Source organism: Gossypium arboreum, chromosome 1 (assembly GCF_025698485.1).
Source record: "Gossypium arboreum isolate Shixiya-1 chromosome 1, ASM2569848v2, whole genome shotgun sequence".
NCBI lineage: Eukaryota > Viridiplantae > Streptophyta > Magnoliopsida > Malvales > Malvaceae > Gossypium > Gossypium arboreum.
In genome coordinates this window covers 39,252,243-39,272,294 of record NC_069070.1, presented here as the reverse complement: position 1 = coordinate 39,272,294, position 20,052 = coordinate 39,252,243, and the positions used below count along the sequence as shown (strand labels likewise).

Sequence of the window (20,052 nt, the reverse complement as noted above, 5' to 3'; positions counted from 1 at the left end):
CTACCTCACCTTGACCTTTGCTTACCACAGTTTCTTGCCTCGGTTCTGGTTCAGGCTCCACAAATCCTTCTTCATCTTGAACATTAATCGTGTTGAGTTGTTCCCTTGGGTTGGGTTCAGTATTACTTGGCAAACTACCTTGTGGTCGTTCGGAGATTAGTTTGGAAAGCTAGCCTATCTGAGTTTTGAGCCCTTGGATCGACGCTTGTTGATTTTTAAGTGCTATCTCAGTGTTCTGAAAACTGGTTTCTGACACTGATATAAACTTTGAGAGCATCTCTTCAAGGTTTGGCTTCTGTTCCTATTGGTAGGGTGGTTGCTGAAAACCCAGAGAATGTTGTGGTCTTTGATTTCCTTGGCCTCCCCATGAAAAATTGGGATGGTTCCTCCAACCGGTATTATAAGTGTTACTATATGGATTGTTTTGAGGTCAAGGATTATTACCCATGTAGTTTAATTGCTCGTTATCCATGTTATGGCTATAAGGTTGATATTCTGAATGGCTTGTTCCACCGCTACTTACTTCACAATGCATTACTGGGTGAACCTGTGAAGAACTAAGAAAACCATCAATCTTTTTAGTCAAGAGTTCTACCTGAGTTGACAGCATGGTAACTGAATCGACGTTATAAACACCAGTTGTTTTTGTTGGCTTTGTCCTCATGACTTGCCACTGATAGTTATTCAGTGACATCTCCTTAATAAACTTATAGGCATCTTCAGGTGTTTTATTATTGATGGTTCCGCCAGCAGCTACGTCAACCATTTGCCAAGTCGAAGGATTCAGACTATTGTGAAATGTTTGAACTTAGAGCCAAAGTGGTAACCCATGGTGAGGGCACCTTCTCAGGACATCCTTGTATCTCTCCCATGCATCGTAGAGGGTTTCTAAATCCATCTACACAAAAGAAGAGATGTCATTACGTAATTTAGCCGTTTTAGCTGGCGGAAAATATTTTAGTAAGAATTTTTCAGTCATTTGTTCCCAAGTAGTAATTGACCCTCGTGGTAATGAGTTCAACCACTGTTTAGCTTTGTTCCTGAATGAAAAAGGGAATAACCGAAGACAAATGGCATCATCAGAAATGCCATTGATTTTAAATGTATCGTAAAATTCCAGAATACGTGCTTATGCAATAAGGTAAGGTCATAGCTTATGCTTCAAGGCAACTAAAGCCACATGAGAAGAATTACTCGATGCATGATTTAGAGTTGGCTACCATCATATTCGCGTTGAAAATCTGGAGACACCATCTGTATGGCGAGAAATGTCAAGTATTCACCGACCATAAGATCTTAAAGTACTTGATGACTCAAAAGGAATTGAATTTGCAGCAATAAAGGATTACGAGTTCATTATCGACTACCACCCGGGAAAAGCGAACGTGGTCGCCGATACATTAAGTAAAAAATCATTATTTGTGCTGAAAGCAATGAATACCAATATGGCTTTGTCTGATTATGGTTCAGTTCTAACAGAGTTGAGAGCTAGACCGGCGTTTCTTCAAGAGATCCAAGAAGTTCAGAAAGGTGATGAGAAATTACAAGCCAGGAGAACTCAGTGTGAGTTAGGAATTGAATCAGATTTTTGTATTAGTACCAATGGATGTATAATGTTTCAAAGACAGGGTTTGTGTACCCAAGAACAATGATCTTATTCAGAAGATTCTGAGAGAGGCACATAGTGGTTGTTTTTTCGTCCACCCGGGAAGTATGAAAATGTACAACGACCTAAACAAAATGTATTGGTGGTAGGGTATGGAAAGAGGCATTTCAGAGTTTGTGTCTAAGTTCCTAGTGTGTCAGCAACTGAAGGTTGAACACCAAGTACCTTCGGGTTTACTTCAGCTTATCATGGTCCCCGAGTGGAAGTGGGATCAGATCACTATGGATTTTGTGATGGGTTTGCTGGTAACCCCAAAGAAAAAGGATGTTGTTTGGGCTATTGTGGATAGGCTAACCAAGTCTGCACATTTTATACCAGTACGTACCGACTACTCCCTTGAGAGATTAACCGACTTGTACGTTTTCGAGATTGTGAGGCTTCATGGAGTGCTGTTGTCAATTATCTCAGATCGAGACCCGAGGTTTACCTCGAGGTTTTGGAAAAAGTTACAAGAGGCATTAGGAACAAAGTTGCGTTTTAGCATAGCTTTCCATCCACAAATCAACAGTCAGTCAGAGAGAGTAATTCAGATATTAAAGGACATGTTACGGTCTTTCGTCATTAGGTTCCAGGGCTGTTAGGAAAAGTATCTACCATTGGTTGAATTTGTATATAATAAAAGTTATCAGACAAGTCTGAAAATGGCACCTTATAAGGCTTTGTATGGGCGAAAGTGTCAAACGCCTTTATATTGGACTAAGCTCAGAAAGAGTCAGGTTCACGGGGTCGATTTAGTCAGGGAGACTAAAGAGAAAGTTAAAGTAATTCGTGACTGCTTGAAGGCCGCCTCGGATAGAAAGAAATCCTATGCGGATTTGAAACGAAAGGAAATTAAATTTCAAGTCAGTGATAAGGTATTTTTCAAAGTGTCCCCATGGAGGAAAGTTCTCAGATTTGGTAGAAGAGGTAAATTGAGTCCTCGCTTCATAAGGCCTTATGAGATTATCACGAGAGTAGGAACGGTCGCCTGTCAATTGGCTTTACCACCAGAATTAGAGAAGATTCACGATGTGTTTCATGTGACCATGCTACGTCGATATAAATAGGACCCTTCGCATGTGATTACGCCGTCAGAGGTTGAGATTCATCCGGACATGACTTATGGTGAAGAGTCAGTCAAGATTTTAGCTCGGGAAATCAAACAATTAAGAAAAAAGAGTATAGCACATATGAAAGTTTTGTGGCATAGATATTGAGTCGAGGAAGCCACATGGGAACCCAAAGAGACTATGAGAGATCAGTACCCGAACTTGTTCATCAGTAAGATTTTCGAGGACGAAAATCCCTAAGGGGGAGAAATGTAACAGCCTAATTTTGGGGCTAGTCAAAATAGTGGTCTTAGGACCACAAATCTGGAGTCGAGTAAATTATTTTATTATTATTTTGGATTCATAGCATGTTTATAATAGTACATAAAAAATTTGGTGAGCTAATTTTAACGTTTGTGAGCACAATTGTGAAAAAGGACTAAATCGCATAAAGTGCAAATGTCTTGAATTGATAGCTAAGGGTGTTAAATATATAGAGAACCAAAATTGGGGGTCTTTAAAAGGCAATTAGCCTCTTAAAAGAGAGCATAGCTGGCCATGGGAGACAAATTAGAGAGAAGGTCAAAATTAGGTGAAGCTTAGGTCACCAATTTTGACTAGTTGTCTTTTTAATAAAACAAAAAGGAAAAGCTATCATTTTTCTCTCTTCTTAGCCGAAAATATCAGCCATTATAGGGGTTTGAAAGCTTCAAAAATTTCAAAAACTTTGAACCCTCTCAAGTAAGTGATTTTGATTGTTTCTCTTTATGATTTTTGTATTTTTGCAACCCTTGAAGCATGAGCTTTCAAATAAGGGATATATCTTGCAAAGTGGTTGAAGGCCTAGGGCTTTTCCATGAGAGCATTTAGGGTGTTTTCTAAAATTTTATGGAAGAATATGAGTCGTAGTTGTATAATAGACAACTTTTGTGAAAGGTGTTACCATGAAAACACCTAAAGGGACCATTTTGCACAAGTTGTTAAATGAATGATAAATCTGTGAAATAGAGAGAATTTGGGGTTACTTTAAGAGTAAAAAGAGTTCAGCTAAGCTTAAGATGTGAAGAAATTCGATAAAAATTGAGTTTTGAGCATAAGGGTAAAATGGTCATTTTGCCAAAGTTTAGGGGCAAAACGGTCATTTTACCGAAGATATGAATTTTTAATTGCTAAATTTTATTTAGTGACTAAATGAGTGCATTTTGCTATTTTAGATAAAGAATTTCCAAATCCAAACCTAGAACAGGGGAAAACTAAGCAAATTGACTAAACCGACTAGTCGTATACGTTTTGTAATCTGAGGTAAGTTGTATGTAAATAATACAAGTACATTACTAGTGCATGTGTTAAATTGTATTTGAATTAATATAGCATGAATTGCTTGATTGTGGAATTGAGATGGTATAATGAGAATATAGATAGTAGAGTTCCTGTTCGAACCTAGGAAATAAATCAGATATTCATGCCGTGATGTTTGGGTCATTTGAATGTGAGCTAGTGTAAGACATGTCTGGGACTTGCATCAGCCACATTATGAGAGCCAGTGTAAGACCATGTCTAGGACATGGCATCGGCATTGAGACGGGAGCTAGTGCAAGACATGTTTAGGACATGCATCAGCCTCGAGACGTAAGCCAGTGTTAGACATGTTTGGGACATGCATCAGCTACGAGATGATAGTCAGTGTAAGACCATGCTTGGGACATGGCATCGACTTGAGATATGAGCCAGTGTAAGACCATATCTGGGACATGGCATCGACACCTTACCCACGTTTGAGGCTTAATGAATATCCGGTAGTGTTCCAAATGATTCAACAGTGAATGTTATGTTTAAGCTAATGAGGAAAGTATAACCGTGTTATGAGTGGTACAGGTACCTAATTGGTACATATGAGATTTGAGCTCATTGAACAATATGTGATTAGTATGGATGGTAATGAGTAAGTTATGCCTATGCCTACCTTGGTACCATGAGCATATGGATCATTGATAAAATGTTGTTGTTGTTTACTTACTTATATGCAACTTACTAAGCTTTTATTCTTACTCCCTCTCCTTTCCATTTCCTTACAATCCGCCTATCTAGCTCAAAGATCACCGGAGGTCAGAGATTTCGATCACACTATCAACTGAAGCATTCAGTATAGTTGGATTTATATTTTTGATAATGGCATGTATACGACTTAGACCTTATTATTTTGTGTTTTGAGATTTTGCCAAATGTGTTGGCTTGGGTTAGAAGCCCTTTAATTTGTATTATGTCTTGAATGATGGCTAACATTAATTTTGAATTTATAAAATATGCATTATCATGAGATAATGAATGTCTATTATGGATAATTTGATTTTAGAAGTTGTGCTCGTTTTAGCATTGGTTGGAATTTGTATGGAAATATGCAAGTAAGGGTGGCAATGAGGCTTGGTAAATAGACTTATACTGTCCACACAGGTAGACACACGGACGTGTATTGAGGCCGTGTGTGACATACTGTCTGCCCTATGGAAGCGTAGTTCGACCATGTGTCCCCTACACTTAAAAATTTCAAGTCAGTATACATGGTAATAAACACACGAGCAGAGATATGGCCGTGTGTCTCAACCATGTGACATCATGAGCATGCTGAAGTAAGTAACAGAATGTCAATGTTTTTGCACACGGCCTAGGACACGAGCGTGTCGTGCTTGTGTGAGGGACACTGGCCAATGACACAGGCGTATGTCTGGCCGTGTGAAAACCCCTGTAGGTGTAAATTAGAAATTAATTCTACACAGGTGTGGGACATGGGCATCTCCCAGGGTGCTTAGGCCGTGTGAGCCACACGAGCCATTAGCACGACCATGTCGAAATAATAACATGGGCGTGTTACTCTTCTATACGGACGTGTGCCCTGTTTTAAAGACAAATTTCTTAAGGTTGGTTAAGGACCCGAAATGGCTCCAAATAGCTTTCAATGATCGATTTGGGGCTCGTAAGCCAAAATAAGAAGTTTAAGGTAGATATTGAAAAAATTTTAAGTTTGAATCGAGTCTCGGTCACTTGAGATTGGTTGTATGCATGAGATCAAGTTAGGTAATGCCTTGTACTCCTCCCTAGCATGGGTTACGAGTTTAGGGTGTTATAGAATCTACGGAAACGAAGATTGTGAATGTAGTCGCCGATGCTTTGAGTAGAAAATCATTGTTTTCCTTGAAGGCCATGATTATTCAATTGACTTTGTTTAATGATGGTTCGATTCTAACAGAGTTGAGAGCTAGACTGACATTTCTACAAGAGATCCGTGAAGCTCAGAAAGGTGATAAGGAGTTGCAAGCTAAGATGGCTTAGTGCGAGACAGTAAATGAATCCGAATTTCGTATTGATACCGACGGATGTATAATGTTGAAAGATAAAGTTTGTGTACCCAAGGGTAATGAGCTTATACAGAAGATTCTACAAGAGGCACATAGTGGTTGTTTGTCCATCCACCCGGGTAGTGTAAAAATGTACAACGACCTGAAGAAAATATACTGGTGGTTGGGAATGAAAAAAGACATTTCCGAGTTCATTTCCAAGTGTCTTGTGTGTCAGCAAGTGAAGACTGAACACCAGGTACCTTCGGGTTTGCTTCAGCCTATCACAGTCCTTGAGTGGAAGTGGGACGAATTACTATGGATTTTATGATGGGTTTTCCATTAACCCCGAAGAAAAAGGATGATATTTGGGTTAATGTAGATAGGCTAACAAAGTCGGCACATTTTTTACTACTGTGTACCGACTACTCCCTTGAAAGATTAGTGACTTGTACGTTTATGAGATTGTGAGATTGTGAGATTGCACGGGGTACCCTTATCAATTATTTCGGATAGGGACTTGAGATTTACCTCGAGGTTTTGGAAAAAGTTACAAGAGGCTTTGGGTATAAAGTTGAGTTTTAGCACAACATTTCACCCGCAAACCAACAGCCAGTAAAAAAGAGTGATTTAGATTTTAGAAGACATGTTGCGATGTTGTATCCTCAAGTTTCAAGGTAGTTGGGAAAGATACTTACCATTAGTTGAATTCGCCTATAACAATAGTTATTAGTCAAGTTTGAAGATGGTGCCTTATGAGGCTTTATATGGGCAAAAGTGTTGAACGCCATTATATTGGACTGAACTCAGGGAGAGTCAGATTCATGGGGTCGATTTAGTCAAGGAGATTGAAGAAAAGGTTAAAGTGATTTGCAATTGTTTGAAGGCCGCCTCGGATAGACAAAAATCCTATGCAGATTCAAAATGTAAATAGATCGAATGTCAAATCAGTGATCGAGTATTTTTGAAAGTATCCCCGTGGAGGAAAGTTCTCAGATTTGGTAGAAGAGGCAAATTGAGTCCTCGTTTCATAGGACCCTATGAGGTTACCAAGAGAGTAGGGCTAGTTGCCTATTGATTAGCTTTGCCACAGAATTGGAAAAGATTAACGACGTGTTTCATGTGTCCATGCTACGCCGATATAGATCAGACCCTTCGCATGTGATCGCGTCAACAGAGGTTGAGATTCATCCGAACATGACTTATGGCAAAGATCCAATCAAGATTTTGGCTCGATAAGTCAGAAAATTGAGGAATAAGAGTATAGTACTTGTGAAAGTTTTATGGCATAGACATGGAGTCTAGGAAGCCACATGGGAACCTAAGGAGACTATGAGATATCAATACCCAAACTTATTCACCGATAAGATTTTCAGAGACGAAAATCTCTAAGGGGAAGAATTGCAACAGTTTGATTTTGGGGCTAATCGGAATAGTGGTTTCGGGACCACAAATCCAAAGTCGGGAAAATTATCTTGTTAATTATTTTTGAAGTCATAGCATGTTTATATTAGTGTACAAAAATTTTGGTAAGTTGATTTTGACGTTTGTGAGCCCAATTGCGGAAAAGGACTAAATCGCATAAAATGAAAAAGTCTTAAATTGATAGCTAAGGGTGTCAAATTTTCCATGTATCATAAATTGAGGGTCTTTAAAGTGAAATTAGGCCATTAAATAGGTGATGGCCAGCCATGGGACAAGAAATTAAAATAGTCAAGCATTAGGCGAAGTTTGGTGATTTATTTTGACCAAACTGAAATAAATAAAAGAAAGATGATATCATCCTTTTTAGCCATTTCTCCTCCACCAAAAATTCAGCCATTTTTGGAGGTTTTGAGCTTCAAAATTTCAGCAACTTATTTCTCTTACAAGTAAGTGATTTACATACTTTTTGTTGATGCTTTTTACATTTTTGGACCCCTTGAAGCATGAACTTTCAAATGAGGGGACTATCTTGCAAAATGGTGGAGAGTTTAGGGTTTTTCCATGAAAGCATATGTGTATTTTTCTAAAATTTTATGGAAGAATATTAGTATTAGATGTGCAATAAACAACTTTTGTGAAGGGTTTCCTCATGAAACCCTAAGAGGGACTATTTGGCATAAGTTGGAAATTTGTTGATAAATGGATGAGATAGTGGAAATATTGGATTGCTATAAGAGTATTAAGGGTTCGGCTAGGCTTTTGATAGGAGGAAATTTGATAAAAATTGATTTTCAGACCTAGGGGTAAAATAGTCATCTTGCAAAAGTTTAGGGGCAAAATGACTATTTTGCCCAAGTATAGATTATTGAGTGCCTAGATTGATAAAGTGATTAAATTTGTGAATTTTTGTTATTATAGATTAATAAATTCAAACTCTAAACTTAGACCGGGGGAAAGCCAAGCAAATTATTAAACCGACTTGACACCATATTTTGTAACCGAGGTAAGTTGTATGTAAATAATACAACTACATTGTTATTATATGTGTTTGAATTGATATAACATAAATTGCTTGTTTGTGGAAATGATTATGAATGGTGAATTTAAAGATAGTAGAACTCCCGTAAGAACCTTAGGAACAAATCGAATATTCACGCCATGACATTTGTGTCATTTGTGCGCTAGTGTAAGACATGTTTGGGACATGCATCGGCCACATTATGAGAGCCATTATAAGACCATGTCTGGGACATGGCTTTGGCATTGAAACGAGAGCTAGTGTAAGACATGTCTGGGACATGCATCGGCCTTGATCTCAATAGTCAGTGTAAAATCATGTCTGGGACTTGGCATCGACTTAATGGATGAGCCAGTGTAAGACCATGTCTGGGACATGGCATCGGCATTACACCTTATATTTGAGGCTTAATGAATATCTGATAGCATACCAAATGGTTCAACGGTGAGAGTTACGATTACAGTTAAACGAAAAAAGCATAACCAGGTTGTGAGTGGTACAGGTACCTATTTGAAGTGAGCTCAATATATATATGCTATGTGAATTGCATTAGTTATTGATGAGTAAGTTGTGCTTATGCCTACTTTAGTACATGAGACGTGAGCTCAATATATATATGCTATGTGAATTGCATTAGTTATTGATGAGTAAGTTGTGCTTATGCCTACTTTAGTACTATGAGCATGATGATGAATGGTAAAGTTGTTATATTTATTGCATACAACTTACTAAGCTTTATGCTTAATCCCTCTCTTTTCCACTTTTTTATAGTGTCACCTAAATAGCTCAAGGACCATCGGACATCGGAGGCTACGATCACGCTATCATTAGAAACGCTCGATATAGTCAGATTATTTGTTTTTAAGTATGGCATGTATAGGGCTTAGAATTTAATATTTTGTGTCATTAAGAAATTAGCTAAATGTGTTGGCTTGGGATAAATCCCTTTATTTTATTTAAGGCCATAGATAATGGTCAATACTCACTTTGATTTATAAATAGAAGATGATATTTTCATGGATGAGTAAATTGCACAAATGAAAGGTTGTCCATTGTAACTATTTTGGCTATGTGATGTGCCAATGTCTTGGTATAAAGTGATTTTATGCACGTTATGTAAGTACGGGTGGCAAAGAGGCTTGGTAAATAGCTTTATTTTGTCCATACGGGTAGGAACACCGGCATATGTCTAGTCACACACGGCCAGCCCCATGGGCGTGTTGTCCAGCTGTGTGGCCCCTACACGTAAATTTTGTAAGTCAGTATGTAACACCCCATACCCGAGACCGTCGCCGGAGTCGGACACGAGGGGTTAACGGGCTTAATCCACTTACTTGCACAATTCATTTTAAAATTTCAGACAAATTAGGCTAAGCGTGTCACTGTCACCTTAAAAATCATATCTTGAGTTCCACAACTCGAAAATCAGTTTCCTGATTTTTCCCTGAAAGTAGACTCATATATGCATCTACAAATTTTTTTTCTAGAATTTTTGGTTGGGCCAATTAGTACAGTTTATTAGTTAAAGTCTCCCCTGTTACAGGGTGCGACTACACTGACCTTCCTGCATTACGATTTTGATATCTCCCTGTACACGGCTTCAATACTGATGCCGTTTGTTTCTACGGAAACTAGACTCGAAAAGGAATCTGTAAATATATGGCATGACTTATAATTATCTCTGGTCAATTTATAATGAATTTCCAAAGTAAGAACAGGGACTCCAGAAACTGTTCTGGCCCTGTCTCACGAAAACTTAAATATCTCTTAACATACTGTTCATATGATCGTTTCATTACTCTCCTATGAAAATAAACTCGTCAAGGTTCGTTTACATAATTTATTCACTATTTAATTCCATTCCTACTATTTTTAGTGATTTTTCACATCCACATCACTGCAGCTGTCAGCATCTGTCTTTAAGGTAGGCTTTACCTATTTCATAGTTTCCATGATTCAACTAGCCCTTAAACATAAATAGCACAAAATATGATCATGATTAACCATCCCAATGGCTAATCGTTTCCAAACATTTCCATACCTCTTAATGAACAACATACAAAGATTATAATACCATGCCCAAAGTATACTTAAGCCATTTTCGCATGGCTATCCAAATTTACACAAAAACGAAAGGTACATGACCTACAACAAAAGGGTAGTCCTATACATGCCATTTCAAAGTTCAACCAAAATAGTATACCAAGAAGGAGCTTTGATAGTGTGGGCGACTTGACTTCAAAATCCGAGTCCGATAGTGAAGAACCAAAATCTATAAAGCAGAGAATCAAAGAAACGGAGTAAGCATTTAACGCTTAGTAAGTTTGAGTCATGAATTTAGACACAACCAAAGTATAGCATTCATGTAGCTAAACAGATAATTTCATATGCACAAATTCTCCATATCATACTTACTTCACATACCAACCCTTATATTCATGCACAAAGATCAACTTAGCCAAAGGCCGGTAGCTCATTTATCAACCGAAATAATACTTATTTGTAAGGGCTCAACTAATTCAGAGCACATACGAAACATACCTCATTGTTGGGATTTCACAAGCGTATTAACTGAAATTTTTACAGCAAGATCATTCATTCCCGAATCACGTACCTTCGGAATTTAACCGGATATAACTACTCGTTCAAATGCCTTCGGGACATAGCCCGGTTATAGTAGCTCACACAAATGCCTTCGGGACTTAACCCGGATTTAGTAACTCGCACAAATGCCTTCGGGACTTAACCCGGATTTAGTAACTTGCACAAATGCCTTCGGATCTTAGTCCGTATTTAGTAACTTAGCACAAAGCCTTCGAATCTTAGTCCGGATATAGTCACTTAGCACAAAGCCTTCGGGACTTAGCCCGGACATCATTCGAATAACCAAGCACAATTATCAATAAATCATGACACATTCGTATTTCATCTTCATTAGCAAAACTCAAACACAAGACACTTATCACACTTGCAATTTCGGCTCAATAGCCACACACAAAGAGCATGATCTAATCAAATCATAATCTAAGTTCCATTACTCGAAAACTTACCTCGGATGTTGTCGAACGGCTTCAACGGCTATTCGATCACTTTTTCCTTTCCCTTATCCAACTGTGGTCCCCTAAGCTCTTGAGCTAATTCAAACAAATTTAACTTATTAAAGTCTCATTTTGCTAGCTCATGGCCGAATATGACAAGGAGTTTGATAGGTCATATGGCCACCTTTTAGCTCAAATACACAATGATCATACGCATTTTAATCACATCAAGCAATTTAATACAATTCATTCGAACATCAAAGAGAAGCTCAAGGTACTTAGCCCATATATACATTAGACATTAGAGTCACATATGTACGAAATCACGAATCGAATTCAACATACTAGCTAATATTTCCCTTAGCGAATTTTCTAAGTCAAGCTAAAGCCATCAATAGGGTACCTATGGCCGAACATACACATCAACTCATGGACTCATTCATGTGGCCGAACATACACATCTATGCTAAGGCCGATTGCAACACTTAATACATTCTACAAGTATGGTCACTTGTATTGACTAATCACCATTTGTTTCAAGTTCAAAACTTGGCTAATACACATATATACACCATTAAAGCATCCTCTCCCCTTTCCATTAATTCAACATATGCATTACCCATAATATACAAAATTATATTCGGCCTTAGCACACAACTTGCTAGCCGATTCTTCTCCATCTAGCAACTAATGCACATACGAGCTCATTTGTTAGACTCTACTTCATCTAACAACAACCTTATTTCTCTTCTATTTCCTACCATGGCCGAATGCTCAAGATACCTCAATATCAAAACTTTTAACTTGGGTTGCTTAAAGAGCTTGGTGATGAGTTCAAATTTATCTAACACCTCAAGCAACATAACACATCCCTTAATCTAGTGAACCACCATAACATTAAACACCAACCAAGAAAACAACACCCATGGCCGAGTATCATCTTCATCACATAGCAAGATTTAGACCATGGGCTAGGTAGAACTCAAGCTAACAACTAAAACATGCATGCATCTCATGGACAACATCAAACATACCTTAGTCTAGAAAATCACCATAGCCGATTTTCTCAAGCTCCTCCCCTTCCTTTCTTTCCTCTATTCGGCCAAGGATGAACCAAAGGATGAACACTCCTTTTTTTTTTTCTCTCCTTCAACTCACGGCAATAGCGGGGCATGGATGAGACCCTTTTTTTTTTCTTCCCATTTCTTTATTACTAACTTTTTTTTATTGTTTCCTCCCATGATGCACCAACACAACATGTCTATGACATGTTTTGCCCATCACCCTTTGCCATGGCCGGCCACTAGTAATTAGGGGGGAAAATTTGACATGCAAGTCCTCCCTTTTGATTTCATGCACTATTTGATCCTTGTAGATTAGCCTATCATATTTCAAAAGTGTCACACAAGTCTTATGTACTACATTCACATGTAATTAACTAAATCGAAGGTTAAAAATTTTTGCACATTCATATTCACATATTTTAGACCATAAATATCACATTCAAATAATTTGGTGACTCGGTTTAGCGGTCTCGAAACCGCTTTCCAACTAGGGTCACTATAGGGCTGTCACAACTCTCCCCCACTTAAGAAATTTTCGTCCCCGAAAATCTTACCGGTAAATAGGTTTGGGTATCGCTCTTTCATAGAGTTCTCGGGTTCCTAAGTAGCTTCTTCTATCCCGTGTTTGAGCCATAACACTTTTACTAAAGGAACCTTTTTGTTTCGTAACTCTTTCACTTCACGAGCTAGGATACGAATCGGTTCTTCTTCATAACTCATATCAGCTTGAATTTCGACCTCGGAGGGGTTTATTACGTGTGAAGGATCGGATTTGTAACGTCGAAGCATCGGAACATGAAAAACGTTGTGGATCCTTTCGAGTTCAGGGGGTAAAAGCAACCTATATGCAACTGGGCCAACTCGTTCGGAGATCTCATACGGCCCAACGAATCTCGGACTCAATTTGCCCTTACGGCCAAATCTGAGTATCTTTTTCCAAGGTGACACCTTAAGAAACACTTTGTCTCCCACGATACTCAATATCTCTTCGTTTTAAATCCGCGTCGACTTCGACGATCGATCTCGCCTTGGACTTTCACAAATTATTCTTACTTTCGCTCAAAGATCTTTAATCAAATCCACTCGAAAATTTTACTTTCACCGAGCTCGGTCCAAAACAATGGCGTCGGCATTTTCGACCGTATAAAGCCTCGTAAGGTGCCATCTTAATACTTGACTGAAAACTATTGTTGTAGCGAATTCAATCAAAGGTAAATACCATTCCATGAACCACTAAACTCGAGGATGCAATATCTCAACATATCCTCAAGTATCTCGAATTATCCGCTCGGATTGACCATCTGTTTGTGGATGAAAAGCGGTGCTAAAATACGACTTGGTACCCAAAGCTTCTTGCAATTTCTTCCAAAATCGTGAGGTGAATCTCGGATCTCTATCCGACACGATAGAAATAGGTACCCGTGTAATCTCACAACTGAGAAACATACAATTCACTAATTTATCCATTGAAAAATCCGTGCGTACGGGGATAAAGTGAGCCGACTTAGTCAATCTATCAACAACGACCCAAATCGCATCTTTCTTACTTGCAGACACTGGCAGCCCAGATACAAAATCCATCGTTACTCGATCCCATTTCCATTCAGGTATCATGATCGGTTGGAGCAAACCCGTAGGCACTTGATGTTCCGCCTTCACTTGCTGACATATTAAACACTTCGAAACAAAATCGGAAATGTCTCATTTCATACCATGCCACCAAAACTGACGTCTTAGGTCGTGGTACATTTTTGTACTCCCCGGGTGAATTGACATTCGGCTACAATGAGCTTCGTTCAGAATCATCGAAATGAGTTCTGAATTTCTTGGAACACACAACCGATTTCTGTACCTCAAACAATCGTCATCATCAATTTGAAACTCCAATTCCACATTCGGAACACATTCAGCCCGTCTTGCAACCAACTCATCGTCGACTTTCTAAGCTTCACGAATTTGATGAATCAATAATGGTTTGGCCTTTAATTCGGCTACTAACACATTGTTGGGTAGAACAGACAAGTGTACATTGATTGCTCGTAAAGCAAACAGTGATTTCCTACTTAAGGCATCCGCAACCACATTAGCCTTTCCCGGGTGATAATCAATGACCAGCTCATAATCTTTCAACAACTCAAGTCAACGCCTTTGTCGCAGATTCAAGTCTCTTTGAGTCATCAAATATTTGAGACTTTTGTGATCCGAAAATACATGGCACTTCTCACCAAATAAGTAATGTCGCCATATTTTCAAAGCGAATCGATGGCGACTAATTCGAGATCATGGGTCGGATAATTTTTCTCATGTGGCTTTAATTGTCTCGGCGCATAGGCACAACTCGACCTTCTTACATCAATCGCAACCTAACCCAAGTAGGGAGGCGTCACTATAGATGACAAACTCATTGCACGATTAATTTGCACTAAAATTGAGCTTAGTCAAATATGTTTTCAGTTGATCAAAACTTTTCGACATTTTTCCGTCCATTCGAACTTAACATCTTTTGAAGTAGCCGTCATGGGTGTGGCTATCATCGAGAAACCTTTACAAACCGTCGGTAGTGTAAGCAAGTCCCAAAAAGCTCGAACCTCAGTAATATTTCTGGAGGCTTCGGTTAAGTATGGCTGAAATTTTGCTCGGGTCAACTTGAATACGATCACGGATACCACGTGACCCAAGAAGCTAACCTCTCTTAACCGAACTCACACTTCTTGAACTTAGCATATAACGCTTATCCCGTAAAATTTGCAACACTAATCTCGGTGCTCGGCATGTTCGGTCTCGTCTCTTGAATAGACCAAGATGTCGTCAATGAACACAACTATGAACCGGTCCAAATCGTATCAAGATCCGATTCATCAAATCCATAAATACCGCAGGGCATTAGTGAGCCCAAACGGCATCACTAAGAACTCGTAGTGGCCGTATCTCATTCGAAAGCGGTTTTGGGTATATCCGAATCTCGAATTCATGGCGGTAATACCCGATCTCAAATCTATCTTTGAAAACACCGAGGCTCCCTTTAGTTGATCAAACAAGTCATCAATACGCTGATAACGGATATTTATTCTTTATCGTCACTTTATTCAGGTGATGATAGTCAATGCACAACCTCATGGTTCCGTCCTTCTTTTCACAAACAATACTGGTGCACCCAAGGTGAGAAACTTGGTCGAGCGAAACCTCTATCCATCAACTCTTGCAATCGAGCTTTCAATTCTTTTAACTCGGTTGGTGCCATACGATCTGAGCTATCGAAATTGGCGTAGTCCTGGTACAAGCTCAATACCAAATTCTACTTCCCGCAATTGGTAAACCCAGTAATTCTTCGGAAAAACATCCGGTATTCACAAACCACCGCACAGATTCGGGTTTCTTTTCCAATTCCTTGTCATCAAGTACATACGCAAGGTATGCTTCGCACCCTTTCTTACATATTTACGGGCCAACATTGCGATATTACGGTGGCAACCCTTTAAGTCCGTAGACTCAACTCGGATTATCTCGTCATTTAGCACCTCAAATCAATACTCTTGTTTTGCAATTCACAACCGCATCATGCACGGTCAACCAATCCAAACCAAGAATAACATCAAATTCATCAAGCGGCAAAAGCATCAAGTCCGTGGGAAAGCAGAACCTCGAATTACTAGGGGCATTTCTTACACACTTTGTCGACAAGCACGTAACGACCCAAGGGATTTGACACGCGGATTACGAACTCAGTAGACTCAATTGGTAAAGTCTTACTGGATGCTAAGGTTTCACATATATAAGAATGTGTAGAACCAGGGTCAATCAAAGAAATCACATTAGTATCAAAGAGAGTAAAAGTACCGGTAATAACATCTGGCGAGGAAGCATCCTCGCGTGCGTGTATAGCATAAGCCCTAGCTAGAGCACGAGCCTTAAATCTGGTCGTAGCATCCCTAGATCCTCTCTGACCACCACTAGCATTGCCCGTATTTCTAGATGGTCTACCTCGAGCAGTGGTAGCACCCAGTTTCCCACTCGATTTGCATTACATTCGATACAACCTCGGGCAATCTTTAATGAAGTGGTCAATGACCAAGACTTATACAGAGCGGTCATGGAACCTACAACTCCCGAATGCCATTTACCACAATATTGGCATTCCGCTCATCTCGACGGTCATTTCCAACACCGGCGATCGAAGTGACTCGTGTGCTCACGGGGGTCGATCGCGATCTCGTCTAAAAGGCCCGTAGTGTCTCTAGATCGGCCTAAGCCATCTCTAAATTTCTTCGATGATGTGGGAAGGGCTTCCCAAGACCTCTTCTGAAACTCCCTTGCTCCCATATCGCTTTTCTTTTCTCCATCTTGAGCTCCTCGGCTTTGCAAGCTCGCTCAACAAGTACCACAAATTCTCGGTTTCCAAGATGCCAACATACGACTTTATATCATCATTTAGTCCATCCTCGAAACGTTTACACATTACGGCTTCGAGGAAATGCATTCTCGTCGTGCATGGCTAAGCCTCACAAACTTTCGTTCATAGTCGATGTAGACATGGAACCTTGTTTGAGTTCAAGAAATTCCTTCCGTTTTTGGTCAATGAATCTCGTGATATACTTCTTTCAAACTTCGGTTTGGAAAAACTCCCAAGTTACTTGCTCTCTAGGCACAACAAGTCAACGTATTCCACCAATAGTAGGCGTAATCATGTAGCAAGGAGATAGGACATTTTAGGCACTCATCGGGTGTGCAAGATAGCTCATCGAGTACCGAATAGTGTTGTCCAACCAAAATTCACTTGCTCGGCATCATCGCTATCCGTAGCCTTAAATTGATAGCCCGTGTTTTCGGATTCTATCAACTGGGGCTTATTTGACCTTATTTGGTCGATTCTAGGAGGCATTGTAGGTGCAGGGTGGTATTTTTCGGGAATGGAGGTTGTGGAGCAGTAGTATTAGTTCGAATGTATTGGTTGAACCAATCATTCATCACGCTATAAAAGCTTGTCTAGCTTCATCATTTGGATTACTAGCATTAGGTTGAGAGTCCGCCGTGCCGTTGTCCCTTGTCTTGGGAGCAAGCGCTACACTCTCAAGATCATCACTACTGCTTCGGTCGGGATCGAGATCCATTACTATAAATAAACACATTTGCAAATGTCGAAATCACCACACTATCAAATAATCACATAAAATGGCATGTATAGCTAGACCCAAACGCATTACGGTAGTCCTAGAATCGACTAAACCGTAGCTCGATACCAATAAAACTGTAACACCCGTGCAGAGACCGTCACGGAGTCGGACACGAGGGTTAACGAGCTTAATCCACTTACTTGCACAGTTCATTTTAAAATTTCCAGACTGACCCATTAAGCGTATCACTTTGTCACCTTAAAAATCATATCTTGAGTTCCACAACTCGAAAATCAGTTTCGTGATTTTTCCCTGAAACTAGACTCATATATGCATCTATAAATTTTTTTTCTAGAATTTTTGGTCGGGCCAATTAGTACAGTTTAGTAGTTAAAGTCTCCCCTTTTACAGGGTGTGACTACACTGACCTTCCTACATTACGATTTGGATATCTCCCTGTACAGGGCTTCAATACTGATGTTGTTTGTTTCTACGAAAATTAGACTCGAAAAGGAATCTGTACATATATGGCATGACTTCTAACTATCTCTGGTCAATTTATAATGAATTTCCAAAGTCGAAACATGGACTCGAAAAACTGTTCGCCTACATCTCACTAAAACTTAAATATCTCTTAACATACTGTTCATATGATCGTTTAGTTACTCTCCTATGAAAATAAACTCGTCAAGGTCTGTTTACATAATTTATTCACTATTTAATTCCATTCCTACTATTTTTAGTGAGTTTTCACATCCACGTCACTACAAATTGTCAACATCTGTCTTTAAGGTAGGCTTTACCTATTTCATAGTTTCCATGATTCAACTAGCCCTTAAACATAAATAGCACAAAATATGATCATGATTAACCATCCCAATGGCTAATCGTTTCCAAACATTTCCATACCTCTTAATGAACAACATACAAAGATTTTAATACCATGCCCAAAGTATACTTAAGCCATTTTCGCATGGCTATCCAAATTTACACAAAACCGAAAGGTACATGACCTACAACAAAAGGGTAGTCCTATACATGCCATTTCAAAGTTGAACCAAAATAGTACACCAAGAAGGAGCTTTGATAGTGTGGGCGACTTGACTTCAAAATCTCGAGTCCGATAGTGAAGAACCAAAATCTATAAAAGAGAATCAAAGAAACGGGTAAGCATTTAATGCTTAGTAAGTTTGAGTCATGAATTTAGACACAACCAAAGTATAGCATTCATGTAGCTAAACAGATAATTTCATATGCACAAATTCTCCATATCATGCTTACTTCACATACCAACCCTTATATTCATGCACAAAGATCAACTTAGCCAAAGGCCGGTAGCTCATTTATCAACTAAGCGAATACTTATTTGTAAGGGCTCAACTAATTGAGCACATCTGAAACATACCTCATTGTTGGGATTTCACAAGCGTATTAACTAAAATTTTTACAGCAAGATCATTCATTCCCGAATCACGTACCTTGAAATTTAACCGGATATAACTACTCGTTCAAATGCCTTGGGACATAGCCGGTTATAATAGCTCGCACAAATGCCTTCGGACTTAACCGGATTTAGTAACTTCGCACAAATGCCTTGGGACTTAACCCGGATTTAGTAACTTCGCACAAATGCCTTCGGATCTTAGTCGCATTTAGTAACTTAGCACAAAGCCTTCGGATCTTAGTCCGGATCACACTCACTTAGCACAAAGCCTTGGGACTTAGCAGGACATCATTCGAATAACCAAGCACAATTATCAATAAATCATGACACATTCGTATTTCATCTTCATTAGCAAAACTCAAACACAAGACACTTATCACACTTGCAATTTCGGCTCAATAGCCACACACAAAGAGCATGATCTAATCAAATCATAATCTAAGTTCCATTACTCGAAAACTTACCTCGGATGTTGTCGAACGGCTTCAACGGCTATTTGATCACTTTTTCCTTTCCCTTATCCAACTGTGGTCCCCTAAGCTCTTGAGCTAATTCAAACAAATTTAACTTATTAAAGTCTCATTTTGCTAGCTCATGGCCGAATATGACAAGGAGTTTGATAGGTCATATGGCCACCTTTTAGCTCAAATACACAATGATCATACGCATTTTTAATCACATCAAGCAATTTAATACAATTCATTCGAACATCAAAAGAGAAGCTCAAGGTACTTAGCCCATATATACATTAGACATTAGAGTCACATATGTACGAAATCACGAATCGAATTTAACATACTAGCTAATATTTCCCCTTAGCCAAATTTTCTAAGTCAAGCTAAAGCCATCAATAGGCTACCTATGGCCGAACATACACATCAACTCATGGACTCATTCATGTGGCCGAACATACACATCTATGCTAA

The 20,052-nt window shown here is 39.1% G+C and overlaps 1 non-coding gene across 1 annotated transcript; it reads left to right on the top strand.

Annotated features, from left to right (window-relative positions):
• Positions 1 to 824: 824 nt before the first annotated feature.
• On the top strand, positions 825 to 931 carry LOC128281901 (small nucleolar RNA R71). Its single transcript, XR_008272184.1, has one exon. It is a non-coding gene; the product is annotated as a small nucleolar RNA R71 (small nucleolar RNA).
• Positions 932 to 20,052: the final 19,121 nt, after the last annotated feature.